Source organism: Pinus tabuliformis, chromosome 7 (assembly GCF_031772625.1).
Source record: "Pinus tabuliformis cultivar Carrire ecotype Pingquan chromosome 7, CPIR1, whole genome shotgun sequence".
Taxonomy (NCBI): domain Eukaryota; kingdom Viridiplantae; phylum Streptophyta; class Pinopsida; order Pinales; family Pinaceae; genus Pinus; species Pinus tabuliformis.
This window is the reverse complement of record NC_142293.1, coordinates 412785825-412802381: the sequence shown is the minus strand read 5'-3', so window position 1 is coordinate 412802381 and position 16557 is coordinate 412785825.

Sequence of the window (16557 nt, the reverse complement as noted above, 5' to 3'; positions counted from 1 at the left end):
TGTCATATTTATTTATGTTTACTCTTGCAATTGTTATTCCTAATATTTCATGAAACTAGAACTATTTTGATTGCTCTGAGTAGTGATCATTAGGATTTACCTTGGTCATTCAAAGTAGATTCTAGATCTTGTTATTTTTACAACCATGTGTCAATCTTTGATGAATTTACCATATTAGTTTAAGTATTTGATTATTGTTCCTTCTGCATAGTGTTATTTGATTTCAGAGTCAATTGCTTTCAGTTAAAAGCTTGAATAGTCTCTTGCTGTTCATTTGTTGTAGCATTCCTTCTTGCTAAATGAATTATTGTCAATACCAGTTAGGTCTACTAAGAGTGATTCATTTCACTTGTATTTAGATTCAGTTTTCAACACAATAGATTAAAATCGATTTGCAAATTCTTTAAGGTTTGCCTTTAGATTTTTTTGGATTGAACTTCGAGAATTAGATATTAATTATTGCAACAATTCTAAATCATTTCATTCTGGATTAACCTCTGAATTAACTTGTATAAACAATGTTAAACACTCTTGAAATAAACAGACTTACCCTGGTTTGATTACTAATGTAAGTATTAATGTTTCTTTTAATGTTCATCTTAGTGCACCAAAACCTACATCATAGCCCTGAAAATGTGGCACATAATTTAGGGTTGCTGGCACAAAACTACTTGAAAGGGTCCCTAGTCATAGGCATGCCTTGTTATGGGAGTGACTAGAGTTTCCCAATTGCATGCATGCCATGTCAAGGAAGTGACTGAGGATTTAATGCAACAAAATGTCAGTTTTTTCTCAGGGGATGGTCACTTGGGTGGGTTGGATGGCTCTTGGGGGTTCTGTTGTAGGTGTGGAAGGTAAGGTTTTATGTGTTTTGTTGGTTCCACTTCCTTAACTAATATATAGGGAGTTGAATTGTATCATAGTAACTCTTCATCACATGTTTACCTCAGTTGGTTGATTACTTGGGTAGATGTGGGAGGAGAGTTTTACAACAGGTCAGGATTATGCTAGAGAACTATGCAGTTATGAAGGGCAACCCATCCTTGATGATGGAAAACGTGCAAACCATCCCCTGAGCTTAGAAACTGCACAATGCACTTGGTAAGGAACTTTCCATGTCCTCAGGAATTATGCAATCCTTCTTAGCAGTGTGCATGCAAGTTTCCCAAAAAAGAAAAAAAAGGAAAAAGGAAAAAAATTGTCGCTAGAAAATAGGGATTCACTAATTGGTTTCCTGAAGGTGGCACACTTACTATTTTTGGAACTTTCTACCAAGCATCACTTTTTCCTTGATTTAGGCATGCACATCATAAATCTAATTAGTCTAGTTCTATTTAATAGACACCCCTAGAGCTCATTTGTACATTATATTGGATCTTAATCATTCCCAAGGAGATCAAGGCACCTTCAATGGAGTTTGCAATGATTTTCTGGGTGAGTTTTTGTTTTACTGTCTTTTATCACTTTTTCTGTTGCTTTTCATCATTTGGATTTTGTGATTGTTGTTTTTCTTGTTTATTTTCGTGGTTGATGGTGTTTTAATGTATATTAAATTTTTAAGTTTTGATTCAGTCTGTCGTTTTCCTTTCACAAGTGTCACATTAGTTTTCTTGTTTTCTCCCATTAGTGGTTGTCGTTACGACATCTCTACTTTCATGTTTGTTTTTCATTTTGAATGCTAATATTCCGTACCTTTTTTACACTAATATATCCATACTTAGTTAGATCTTCACTTTAAAATTTACCATCACTAAGATCTACTTGTTTGCCACACTCTCACAGGGCAGATCTGCTCATCCCTTAGCCATTTTTCACCTTGTCTAGCCGAGCGTTGCACAATTCTGAGGCTCAAGCTTTTAGCTTAGCCTCTGAGACAACAAAATGCATAGTACATACTGACCCATATGTGCATTGCACAATTGCAAGGCTCAGGCCTGTCACCTTGGCCACTGAGGCTGTGTAATGTGTAGTCTCTCCCATAGTCGACCTAGGCTTGACTGCACATTACGTAGTTTCTAGCCTCAGGCTGCATCACTAGCTACTAAGACTGCACAGTTTTCAGTTCCCACAACTAGTCTCCCTCCCTTCACTTCCAGATTTGTGTAATTTTTCAAGTCAATTCATGTGGTTGTGTTTGATATTTCTTTGTAAGTTAATTTACTAAAGCTACTCATTTCTAGGAATGATGGTGGTTTTGTCTCCCACCAAGTGTTTTAGAAAAAAACTCATACTGAGAAGTATCTTCACAACAGCTCCCATCATTTCCCCTCTCAAAAAATGGGTGTTCCCAACATGCTAGCTACTTGTGCACTAAGGAACTCTAATGAAAAGAGCCTCGATAAAGATAAGGCTCATCTCCATAATGTTTTTGCTAAAAATTGTTATAGTAGGCACCTCCATTAGAGAGCTTTCCTCAAAGACAACAAGAATTCATTGGTCAAGAAAGACCCTAAAGAGTGAGTCTCAAGCGTTCATGTCCCTTTCATACAGGGGACCACTGATAAGATTGCTAGAATTCTTAGGAAGCATAATGTCCCCTCCACCTTTATACCCCTTAACACCATCCATAGCTCCCTTATATTGGTAAAAAAACCTGGCTGACCCCAAGGAAATGAAAGGCGTCTATGATATTCCATGTTCTTGTGGGACCCCCTATGTTGGTGAGACTAGTCGTTCTATTAATCCGAGGATTAATGAGCACTCAGCCGACATAAAACATGCAAGGACATGACCTTCTGCTGTGGCAGAACATGCGGATAAGACTAAGCATCATGTATGCATTGAGGTGGCCCATGTTATTGCCAAGGTTGCGCATTTCCATCACCGAAAATTTAGGGAAGCCATAGAAATCAAAAAAAGGCCAAGAAGTCTCAATAGAGACGATGGCTAGAAAATTAGTAGTTGCTGGATCCAATCCCTTTCCTCCTAGCTGCCTCCCTACCCCCGCGTGTCCTCTTTATTCACCACCCCCACGCCCCTCGTCATCGTCTAGATCGTTTGCTCCCTTTTTGTCCCTTCTTGTTTCTCTATTTTTAGTATTTATTTTGTTGTTTCAAGTTTCTTTCACTCCTTCCAGATTAAAAATAATGTTCTCGGTTTGAATAAGTAATATAAAAATCCTTTTCATTAACATTATTGTATGAACAGATGAATTAAAAATATTCCTTATGTTCCTAAACATTGATATTAACTATTGATCTTACCCCTCTTTTTGGATATAATTAACTATAAATGAATTAACCAACCCTATTCTTCTTCAAGGATTTTAAGTTCCAAGTTGTTTTAATTAGGAGGAATTTGCCTCATTCTCAATACTATTAGATTCCTTAAACTTAATAAGTGGTCAATTATTTAACTTATTAGGTTTAATAAACTCTTATAATATATATTATATATATATATATATATATATATATATATATATATATATATATATATATATATATATATATATATATATATATATATATATATATATATATATATATATATATATATATATATATATATATATATCTATATATAGATATACATATATATGATTTAAGTTTTTATTTGTATGGTTTTAATAGTGAATAGGTCTATTAATAGGTTAGTGATATTTGTAGTTAATACTTACAATTTCTTTTTTATGATAATAATATAACAAGAAACTAACTTACATAATATATATATATATATATATATATATATATATATATATAGATATATATATATTACATATATAATTATATGAAACATATATAAAATAAGAAACTTAAACCATTAATTTAATTTAATGAAAATATATATACTCCATATTATATTAATGATTTAAAGTTTTGATTTTATATATATATATATATAGATATATATAGCTTTTATATTTAATTCATATTAGATTAATTATTAATGTGTTTGTTTAGTGATCTTGGTGGCCCATTCAAACAATTATTTTTTCTAATAAATGTAACAAAAACTAATTTACATAATAATTAACTAACCATTTATTTATATAATTATCATTATAGAAAAGGTTTACTAATAGCTAATTGATTCATACTCTTGATTATTAAATACAAACTTTATCTTTATTCAAATTTTGGTTATAAATAAAAAAGGAAATAACTTTTCCTGTCCCTTTCCCTTGTTCCAGTCAAGTTGGCTGGTCAAATTTAGCCATTTCTCAGTCAAATATAGTCGTTGGTCCAGTCTAGTTGCCTAGTATAGCCTTTGGAAGATCTACTCTCTCTTTATTTAACATGTAGCCATGATCTAATTCTTCAAGTTGTCCTGACAATGAACCGCACTCGTTGGTTTGAAATGTCCACAAAAGTATTATAATGTGATTTCCGCCAAAAATATTCTCAAAAGCTAATTTATTATCTACCATGAATGATTTTTCCTCCCATGGGTATTTCAGGTGCTGAGAACTTCTCTTCATCAGTCACTATTATCATGGCACCCAAGAGAACTGCTTGAAAAGATATCAAGGAGAGAAGCACTTTGGAGGAAGTTGAAAGTACACTAGTTTACGTGCTAGTATTGTCATACGTTAAATTGTTTGTAGAGAAGGAATCATATCTCACATGGCATAAGGTGAAAGAAATTTTCTTAGCAAGAACCTTCAAAGCATATATGGAAGACCAACTGGTGTATATTAATGTCCAAAAGTCAGGGTTACATAGGGTTGCATGAAGCTACCTAGCATTTCCATGTGTAGATGTTATTAGTTGGATATTGTCTCACACAGATCCAAAGACTATGACTCTTGGAAGTATCAACGGACATAGGCTTGCTTCCCTTTTGGAAGTATATTATCATCTGATGTACCATTTTCCTAAGCCATAATCGCTCATGGATTCATTCTTCTATGCAAAAACCAACAACTTGAGCACAAAGGAGATTGTTAAAGGTTGGGTGAAGGAGCCATCAAAGTTTCATTAGTGTAACAATCCTAGTGAAAATTCCATGTAATAAAGTTAATAAAGGAAAAATAATAACCATTTATTCTAAGTTGATTGTTGGGAAAAACATCCTAGTGTGGGTGTTCATTTGGCTTATTATGGCTAAGGGAATTTACAAAGGCAATGACAAACGCTTTGGAAAGGAATGAGACATTAATTTGAATTTTATTTGTGAAAAAAATGGAAATTATGAGAAAAGAAAAGTGAAAGGTCACAGGCTATATGTGAGGAGGAAAATTAACGAAAATAATCGAAAATTTGAAGAAAACATAGGCCTCATTAATAAAAAGGCTTCTGAGGGTCAGTCTGTAACCTTCTGTCAATTTAGTTTTGGAGTTATCTCTCTATTCTCTCTCTCTCACATTCTTCGACACTTAGAGTTTTCTTGGAGCACCTCATCATTGGATCAAGAAAGAAAAGACGAAAAAGGAAAGCAATGATCAAGCAAGGAAGAGATAAATCAAGAAGCAATAGAGGGGTTATTTGTAGGTATCAGTTTGCATGTGTGATTTCCTTGCTAGTTTTTGCATGCATTGTTATGAATGTGTGTTCTTCGTTCTCTTGTTGTAATTGCCATGGGTTTTGCTAGGTGTGATAATGTTTTTCAACCTTTCCTTGTCATTTCTGGAGAGCCATGGTGTGATCAATTCTCATGTTTTGGGTTGAAACAATGTAAACTTTGAAACAAGAACCATAAACTCAAAATGGGAACTCTAGCTAAAAACGCCAGAAAAACATGAAAAAACATTCTAAAAACGAAAAGTGTGTATACTGAAATGATGTTTCTTTTAGGGTTAATTTTCAACATATTTAAAAGATGGCAACAAAACCAATTTTTTTGTGCAAAAAACAATTGTTTTTGAGGGAAAAACACACTAATGTTTTTGGTAGAATAACAGTTTTCTTTCCCAGGTATAATTTCAACATTTTTTAGTAATGACGATAAAGATAAAATAATGGGATCTGAAACAAATTAAAATTCTATCAGTTTTCATCCATGTTGTTAAACATATAATTACATGACACTAAAGATCTCTAAAATTCTAATTGTTTTAACCATAACATTAAAGTGAAAAAAAAATTGGAAAAATTTCAACCATAGAATTAAAAAACTCTAAGTTTTGAACACATCTAACTGTTGGGCCGCCAAATTAACATCAATTTTCACTCCATTTTCACCTTTATCCTCATTTTGTCACCTCATTTCATCATATTATCATTACATAACCCTATATTTCCATTACCATATGAGTTTATATTTTCATTTTCCAAAGTTATTAATTTCATGTATTTAGAGTGAATTTATGATTAAAAGTTAGAGAAATAACATGTATTTGCTTATACCTAAAAGTGGCTTGAGTTTGATGACATGTGTAGATCATTTGGAAGTTTCCAAGGCACCCTTATGTGGCCTCCCAAGATCAAATTCGAATTTCAACTCAAGAGGTGGACCATATTCCAAGGAGAAAGATCATGGAGATTTTGATGTGTCATGGGATTTGTATCTAGTATTTAGGGATAAGTTGAGACAAGTATGGGTCTAGTAGATATTTAAGGGATCTACATTTATTGAGTAGATATCCGTAATTCATGTATAAATAAGAGGAGCATCCTTCAAGAGGAAGGAGGGAGAGAAAACAATTATCAGTTATTCATTAGCATTAGATTTATGTTCATTCAACATGAATAATACCACTTTCTCCAAATCATGAGTTATGAGTGTTGTTTGATTCTTAAGGTGTGATAGTTGTTCATGTGTGCTCATTGAGGAATGGAAGGATCCCCATACTAAGATAAGTACACTTTGTTGTAAAGTAATGTTATGAATATACTAATTTTAATTATGATGTTCATCTTATTTCTTTGTTGTAAATACTTGTAGATAATTTCAGTATGAATTCATGTTGTGGCCATGTTTTGTTGTGTGAAGGTTGATCTCCTTTCAGTAGCTAGTTTTGATGTGAGAAGGACAACCAGGAACTCCTAAGTTAGGAGTCTCTTCTCCATGAGCTAGATTAAATTGAAATAAGATTTACTTTCTCATATGCTTTCCTAGATTACATTTATGTGAATATTGTTTCCCTTTCAGTATATAGTTTTTATGTGAGAAGGGCAATCAAGTCCTCCTAAGTTAGGATACTCTTCTCCATGAGCTAAGAATTGAACTGAAAACAATATTTACTTGCTTTCATTTATATGCTTTCTTTCTTGCTTTCTTAGGTGTTTGGTAATGTTATTATAGGAATATTGTAGAAGGACAATCAGGACTCTTGAACAAGAGACTCTTCTCTATCTTCTAAAGTAAAATAATTCCATTGATCAAACATTTTTTATGCTTTCATAAAATAGATCTGATAGTTTAGATTTGTAATATGCATTTCCATTCTAAACAAACTTCCTACACCTGTTTCATCTGAGGTCCCATATATTTTGGTTTGCTTCTAAGTTTATGATACCCTGGATTGATAAATTAAATGACAGGGATTTAGCAGACAACTAAATCGCCCAACATTTTGGCGCCGTTGCCGGGGAAGCAAACTTAGATGTAAGCTAGTTAGGAAGATTGTTTAGGAAGAATTTTTTATTTAGGATCATTTAGGGTTAATTGCATTTAGGAATTTTCATTTAAGTTTATTCTCATATAGAAAACATAGAAATAGAACATAAATAAAAAAACCCCCATTCACTATAAAAAAAAAAAAAAAAAAACACAATAAAGATCCATATGTATATATGGAAAAACGATGAGTATAAGTTTGGAACAACTCACTCAGATCCTAGCAAGTGTCAGGATCTCCTCTTCTTGCGAAGAAGAAATATTGACAGCAGCCAAAAACTTAACTACTCCTCCAGAAGTAAACAATGAATTTACATTCGAGGAATCCTGTATATCTAATGATGAACAATTATTTGAACAGGAGATTGAAGAGGATGAAGAGAAGTTGCAGCATGATCTGAATCAGAGTGGAAATCACGCCTATGAAAGTCTTATCGAAAGGTGGTTTCAATGGTTTCAAACAAGTACGAGGTTAGATCGATTTCATTTTTATTTCATTAAATCACACTCACAAAAACTAGATTCGATCATCCTTGTATATTTTCATTTTAAATTTGCGAAATTGAAAATGAATATATTTTTACTACTATTGCGTGAATGGTTACATTGGAAATTTAATTACACGTAATAGTTTGTAATTTTCAATTAGCATAGAATAGGTAGGATAATATTTTCAATTCGAATAAGTATGCTCTCCTCCTGCGTCTTTGTACGATCTGGAGGATCAGAAAGTAGAATGTTTATAAATATTTTTAGGATTGCAATATGCTTGTCTCCATTTGCTAAAAAAATCATCTTAAATCAATAAAAGATCCTAGGTTGTTTTAGGGTTAGAATAAAATTTAAATTCTTTTTAAAATATTTCAATTTTAAAGCAATATTAAAAATTAAAAAATAAAAATAAAAAATTAGATAACAAAAAAAAATAAAAAAAATATGGGAATGAAATTCAATTTGTAAAAATAAAATCATCAGAAATAAATTTAATTTCTTAATTGGAATAGAAATTTAAATTTTAGTTTTAAAAAACCAATACAAAATAAATTTCATTTTTTTTAATTTTTAGTTCTTAATAACAATACAATATAAATAAATAAAACAATTAATTTCTTTTTCCTTTTTGTAGTTTTTTAACACAAAACAAAATAAACCAATTTTAGTATCAAAAAAAAATCAATTTTAATTTAGTTTAAAAAAAAATAAAAAAAAATTAATGTAACATAAAAATTAAAAAAATTATTTTAGAATCAAATTTCATTTTTTTCAGTTTTTAACACAATAACATAAATAAAGAAAAAAAAAGAAAAAAAAGAAAAAGAGGATGGGAAAGAACTTCTGAGGACCTGAAACAAGAGAAAGATGATGTTGCCAAATGTTTGAAAAGGGTGATCTTGAAGTCATAAACAAGTATGTCAACATCCTCCAATTTTAAGAGGTATCTGCAGTGACAATTTATATTTGTACCCTTTCTTTTTCTCTTTCCGCCAATTTTTTTACTAACTAGCATCTCTGGCTTGTACACGACATTGAATGGGTGTGTATTTGTGGCATACAAATGTACCTCAATGCCTGCAACATCTTCATTTTCTGTAACGACCTTTATAACCTTAGCAATGAAGAATAGATAACCATTGGGATCTCCATCTGCTAGAATTGTGATCATGCAACCCTCCTTAATGTCCTATGCATGAGATTTTCTGGAACCAATATACATTTCTCTTTCCTATACTTGTGAAGCATTAATAATACCTTGAGATTGTTTTTGTTCAACAATGTTTATTTCCTCATGTTCATTTGACACATTTTGTGGCCAAATAAATGGAGTTTTCAAAGGTATATCTTCATTTGTTGTCCTTGAAATGATATCACTTTGATTATTGAAAAAATACTCTCACCAAACTAAATCAGCAATATCAAAGTACTCATATGTATATTTAGTACATTTCTTAATTTCTTCCAAGAAATTAAAATAATTTATATCTCTATTCTTCCTGCATGCATTATCAACTTTAGCAATTAACTGTAATAACAATATATTTGATACAAATATTGGATGATCTAGAATGAACTTCAAAATTTCCAAACCTATTGACGGTGCCCATTGTGCAGTAGTTGAATACTTCTTGCCCCATATTAGTGTTTTCCTGGTAATTTTTTTGATATGAAATTGATGTTGGAAGCTAATTTCATTAAGTTGTTGAATGCATTTATCCCCACCATGCAATTTTAGAATAAGCCTTCGAAATGTCAAAAATTTCTTCCAACACATCAAAAATAGTCTCTCACATGTATGATTTCTTAATACATTCAATTAATGATGGCAATATCCTAGCGTCCTTCCTCCTCAATGTGACTGAAAAACGACTGAACATCTGATCAATATGGTCATGAGTGTGCCCAAAAAGAAGGAAACCAACCTTTACCTTATGAAACAATCTCAATTCAACAAGGATGTTTAGATATCCAAAAACAATCTAAATTTTGTTTTGACAACAGGTGTTGTCCAACTGTGATACAAAACTTCAGGAAGATTACCAGACCAATGAGAAATCACATCTTGAATTATGATTATGTCATATTTGGATCATTATCAATATTTGGAGCTGTGAAGTATACCCTTGGAAACATTTTCCCATCTAAGACCATACAACTGACCAAGTGATACTAAATAAAATTTTCCTCCTGTAAATTTTTAGGTGTGCAAATAAAATGTGGTAGAAGTGTTTTCTTCTATTCCATACCATCAATTACAAAACCTAAATATTTATTTGGATTACCATAACACTTCTTTCAATGCTTGTACAATGTTTTCCTTTTCACTTGTTTTTCATTCACACTACTATTGAAGCACTTTGACAATGAAATCTACACAACATAAAATAAAGTCATTAATAAATACGTTTTCATAGTTCATGACAATACAATTTTAAAAATTAATGTTATGAATGCTTACCTCTTTCTACCCCTTCACATTTATCCCTTTTTGATTTAAGATAAGCACATGTACTACAAATCCCCATCCTTGTATTATTAGGAATACATACATTGTTGAATTCTTTCTTCGATATCTTCAAAAATATTGATATGTATTAAGACGAATATTTCCTTCAGCACCTTCTTCATATCCTTTGTATAAGTTGTAGATTTATCATATTGAGAAATTATTTGGAATATGTATTATCTCTCTATTTGGCATAAACTCTCCATGCTTCGAGAAGAAGTTTTTCATCAATGACATTGCAGTATTTGATGATGGTCCAAATTGTGATTTATTACGTACTTCTGAATAAAATGTGGAATCCTTTTCCAAAATTTCTTGGATTATTGACAGATGAAAATTACCCATTGAATGAAAAATTTTGAAAGCCTTTCTATAGATAAATAAAGACCCATTATGATAAACATAACTTGACAATGTAGATTGCATGCACCCCACTAAAAATGAATTTTGCATGCTTTTATTCATTGACAAATATCTCTTCCCTTTCTCCAATGTAAACTTGAAATCCATATGTTTCAAGCAATCTTTTTGACAACATTCACTTCAAATGAGAGCACTGATAGAATGTTGGGTCCCTATAATACCAGTGATTACCCCATTACTATTGTAGTTATACCCCTTATTTATTTTTGTGCCCCATAGAATCCCTCTATTGTTATTTTTGTGGCTTTATATTATTCTTGTTAGGTCGGCTGGATTATATTGTGACTCCTTAGACTCCTATATATAGAAAGGAGGTTTTGTCATTTGTATCATCCAAGAATTGTTCATTTATGTAATGTAAAGGAGGTTTCCCCCTTGAAGAGGCTGAATTCTAAGGCATTGATCTATCTTTTCTATCTTTTCTTGAGCTGGTTTCATAACATTTGGTATCAGAGCTTTGGATTCTAGGGTTTCGCTGCTCCAAACAAGTCATCGTGGAATTTTCGCTATAACTTTGTTTCTGTGACGTTTCAGAAGTCACAAAAAAAACCATTTTGAGAATAATTGGCGCTGAACCTTGGGGCTGAAGTTCAGAGCTTTTCGCGTGATATTTTCGGAGATATGATCTGAGGAAGGTGGTCTTTTTGCAAACTCCTGAATTACATTCAAAACAGGTGACCTGGGGAAAATCGTCATAACTTTCTCTCTGAGGATCAGATTGAAATTTCATATAAAGGTGTAGAAAGAGGACGGACTGTAGTTCTTTTTGGGTGTTGTTTAGATCCAAAGGTCAAAACAGTGACTCGCGGCACGTCGTACAAGTTAGCTCTACTGAACTAGTCTATAATCAAGTCACTGTGGGAGATTTCGCATAACTCTTCCTTGGAGAATCCAATTTGGGTCAGACTTGTGGCATTGGAAAGAGGACACAGAGAGCTACTACAGGTCACAAGTTCAGAACTAGATGACTGGAAAGTACAGAGATACATCAGAGGCAATATCGAGCTCCTACAAAGTGAAAAAAGGTGTGTAGATTTTTTTAAATTTTTGCTTAAGCTTGGTTTGAAAATTTATTTTGAAGGAATTCAAAGGGCATAGTAGAGCATTATTATCAGTAACTGATGCCCCGAGGAAAGAAAATGCAAACACCTAGTAAGGAACCTGAAAGCTCTAGCATGACTCATGAAGAAGAGGAAGAAATGCTACATGATATATCAAAATTACAAGAACAAGTGCAACAAATGTCACGCTCACAAAAGTTAACAGATGCTAAGATAAATGGCGTGGAAGCTAAGATAAATGGCGTGGAAGCTAAGATGAATGGCATGGAAGCTAAGATGGACAATTTGAAGATAGATTTGAACACAAATTTGAAGACAGGCATGGCAGATTTGAAGACAGATTTGACTAATTTTCTACAAGAAATACTTACTAATGGTGAAAAGGTAGTAAAGGAAACTCATGATGAGAACAAAAGAAATGTTAATCATGATTCCATAGATGCTAATGTTGGATTGAAGAATCACCACATTCCAAAAATCGATATGAGGAAGTTTGATGGCAAGGATCCCGCCACATGGATATTACAAATGGAGCAATTCTTCGATCTCAATAATGTGCAAAACACACAAAAGGTACGTATGGCAACTTTATATTTGGAACCAAATCAGTTTGTATGGTATCAATGGCTTTGTTCTCGTAAACAATTTATCACTTGGGCAATTTTTACGGAAGAATTGATAGCACATTATGAGGATACAAAAAGCAACACTTTTTTTAGCCAATTGATAAGTCTCAAACAAAAGGGTTCAATAATGGAGCACATTGAGGAGTTCCAAAAATTGAACATAAGGGTAAAAGATATTCCAGAGGAGCATAGGATTGATGTGTTCATAGGGTCTTTAAAGGATAATATCCAACATGATGTGCGCCTTTGGGAACCTGATTCATTAGAGAAGGCATTCAGGTTAGCAAGAAAAATGGAAAGCAAAATTATGGCAACTAGGAAGCATACCATTCACAACTATAAAGACGGAAGTGTTGTTGCCCATAGTCTTCCACAACCTACAAGGTTGACACCACAACAATTGGAAGAAAAAAGAGCAAAAGGGCTTTGTTACAATTGTGATAGCAAATACACAAAAGGTCATAAGTGTGCTGAGAAGAAATTATTCTACATAGATTGTGAAGAGGAAGAAGAAAAGGAGCAAGAAAGGTCAAAAGAAGAGAATATATTCCAGGAACAAAGCCTAGATGAAGAACAAATAAATCCGACCATATCTTGTAATGCATTGGCGGGAATTACCACTCCTCAAACCATCAAGATAGAAGGACAAATCAAGAAGAAAAAGGTAATAGTGTTGATTGATTCAGGAAGCACCCACAATTTTATTCATTGTAGGGTAGCAAAAGAATTGAATTGCTTCCTATATCCAGCACCAGAGTGTCAAGTGATGATTGCAAATGGAGGAACAATAAATTGTTCTGGAAAGTGCCATAATATCAAGCTATCCATGGGAGAATATGTATTGACTAGCCCAATGCTTTCCATTCCAATGGGAGGTGCTGATGTTGTACTAGGAGTCCAATGGCTACAATCCTTGGGTACAATAGCTTTTAATTTTCAAGAACTTTTCATGAAATTTTCTGTGGAAGGAAAGGAAGTTGAATTAAGGGGTATTGCAGGGAAACCAGGAAAGATAATCAGCTCTAATGGCATGACAAAGCTTCTAAAAAAGGAGCAAAGAGGTGTAATTGCACAATTATGTTCGCTAGATGTTTCCACATTGGAATCATCTATTTCTCCAGATCTCCAAAAAGTCCTGGACAATCATTCCAAGGTATTTGAGACTCCCAAAGGTCTCCCACCTATGCGTGATCATGATCATGCTATTCATCTGATTCCAGGAAGTGTTCCTCCAAACATCAGGCCGTACAGATATCCATATGTCCAAAAAAGTGAAATTGAACGTATGGTTGCAGAAATGCTAGAGGCTGGTATAATTCAACCGAGTCAAAGTTCTTTCTCAGCTCCAGTAGTATTGGTGCACAAGAAGGATGGATCATGGCGCATGTGTCCAGATTATAGGGAGCTCAACAAGCTCACTATTAAAGATAAGTTCCCCATTCCTGTCATTGATGAATTACTGGATGAATTGCATGGATCAATTTACTTCACCAAGTTGGATCTTCGTTCGGGATATCATCAAATCAGAATGAAGATTGAAGACATTCCGAAAACGGCATTTAGAACTCATGAGGGTCATTATGAATTTTTGGTCATGCCTTTTGGCCTTACCAATGCACCTTCAACATTTCAAGGTTTGATGAATTCAATTTTCAAACCATTCCTTAGAAAATTTGTGTTGGTATTTTTTGATGATATACTAATCTACAGCAAGTCTTGGAAGGATCATGTTGAACATGTTGACAAGGTGCTACAACTATTGGAGGAGAAACAATTATATGCAAAAAGATCCAAATGTTTCTTTGGAGTCCAGGAGGTGGAATATTTGGGTCATATTGTATCTCATGAAGGAGTTAAGGTAGACCCTAGCAAAATTAAAGCCATTAAGGAATGGAAAATCCCCACATCCATAAAGCATCTGCGAGGATTTCTTGGGTTGACAGGGTATTATCGCAAGTTTGTTAAGAATTATGGGAGAATAGCAGCACCTCTAACAACATTATTGAAGAAAGATTCATTTTCATGGACTCCGGAAGCAACAAAGGCCTTTAAACATCTTAAAGAGGCAATGTGCCAAGCACCGGTCTTAGCTACACCGGACTTCACAAAAACCTTTATTGTGGAATGTGATGCTTCAGGAAATGGAATTGGTGCTGTTCTAATGCAAGATGAAAGACCCATTGCTTTTGAAAGTCGTCCAATCAAGGGAAAGTTTTTAAGCAAAGCTATTTATGAGAAGGAAATGTTGGCAATACTCCATGCACTTAAGAAATGGCGACCCTACCTAATGGGAAGACACTTCAAGGTAAAAATGGATCATGATAGCCTTAAATACTTTTTAGAACAAAGATTATCCTCTGAAGAGCAACAAAAGTGGGTCACAAAGATGTTGGGTTATGACTTTGAAATCATCTACAAAAAAGGGAAGCAAAATGTGGTGGCAGATGCACTCTCAAGAAAGGATGAGGATGTGGAAGCATTGTTGTGTGCCATTTCTATTATCCAACCAGATTGGATAAACGAAGCAAAGGAGGAATGGAAGAATGACGAAGAAGTGTGGGCACTTATTCGAAAACTACAACAAGATTCCAGTACTTCTGATACATTTAGCTGGCAAAATGATTCGTTATGGTACAAAGATCGCTTATACCTCTGTAAGAATTCCCAGCTAAAACAAAAGATTCTTATGGAATTGCACACTTCTCCCTTAGGAGGGCACTCAGGATTTTTAAAAACTTACCACAGGGTTAAGAAGGAATTTTTTTGGGATGGCCTTAAATCAGATATTCAAAAGTTTGTGGCGGAATTTTTGGTTTGCCAACAAAATAAAGTTGAAACAATTAAGACACCGGGTCTATTACAACCTTTATCCATTCCAAGCCAACGTTGGGAGGAGGTTTCAATGGATTTTATCACAGGTTTACCCAAGTCTGAGGGAAAGAGTGTCATCATGGTGGTAGTTGACAGACTTACCAAGTATGCACACTTTTGTGCATTATCACATCCATTTAAAGCCAGTACAGTTTCTACTGCATTTATGGAAACAGTTCAAAAGCTACATGGAAACCCAAAGATTATTGTAAGTGACAGAGATCCCATTTTCACTGGAAATTTTTGGACAGAATTATTTTCTTGTCTGGGTACTCAGTTAGCTCATAGCTCATCTTATCATCCTCAATCTGATGGGCAAACTGAGATAGTAAACAAATGTTTGGAAGGATATCTTCGTTGCTTTGTATATGATAAACAGACACAATGGGTCAAATGGTTGCCTCTGGCTGAATGGTGGTATAACACTTCCTTCCATACAACAACAAAAATGACCCCATTTATGGCACTTTATGGATACCAACCACCAACAATCACATCATATTTAAGAGAAAATTCTAAGGTTCAAGCAGTGGAACATCACATCGAACATCAACAACAAGTCCTCCAACTCTTAAAGGATAACCTCATGTTGGCACAAAATAGAATGAAACAACAGGCAGATCAACATCGCAGTGAAAGAAGTTTTGATGTAGGTGATTGGGTATTCCTACGGCTACAACCATATAAGCAAATGTCCCTAAAGCAAGCTAAGAAGGATAATAAATTATCACCAAAGTATTATGGTCCGTACAAGGTGTTGGAAAAGATTGGTACTATGGCATACAAATTGGAGCTTCTTGCAGCTTCTCGATTGCACCCAGTTTTCCATGTTTCATGTTTAAAGAAGGTTATAGGTGACAAGCTCCCAGTTCAAACAATATTGCCAGAACTTGACGAGGAAGGAAAAATTATATTGGAACCGGAAGCAGTCACAGAAACAAGAACTCGACAGCTATGAAATCGATCAATTTCAGAGTATCTTATCAAGTGGAAGAACTTATCCGCTGAAGATTCCACATGGGAGGATGAGAATTTTATGCAGAAGTATCCAGAACTACTCAAGCATTGAGGA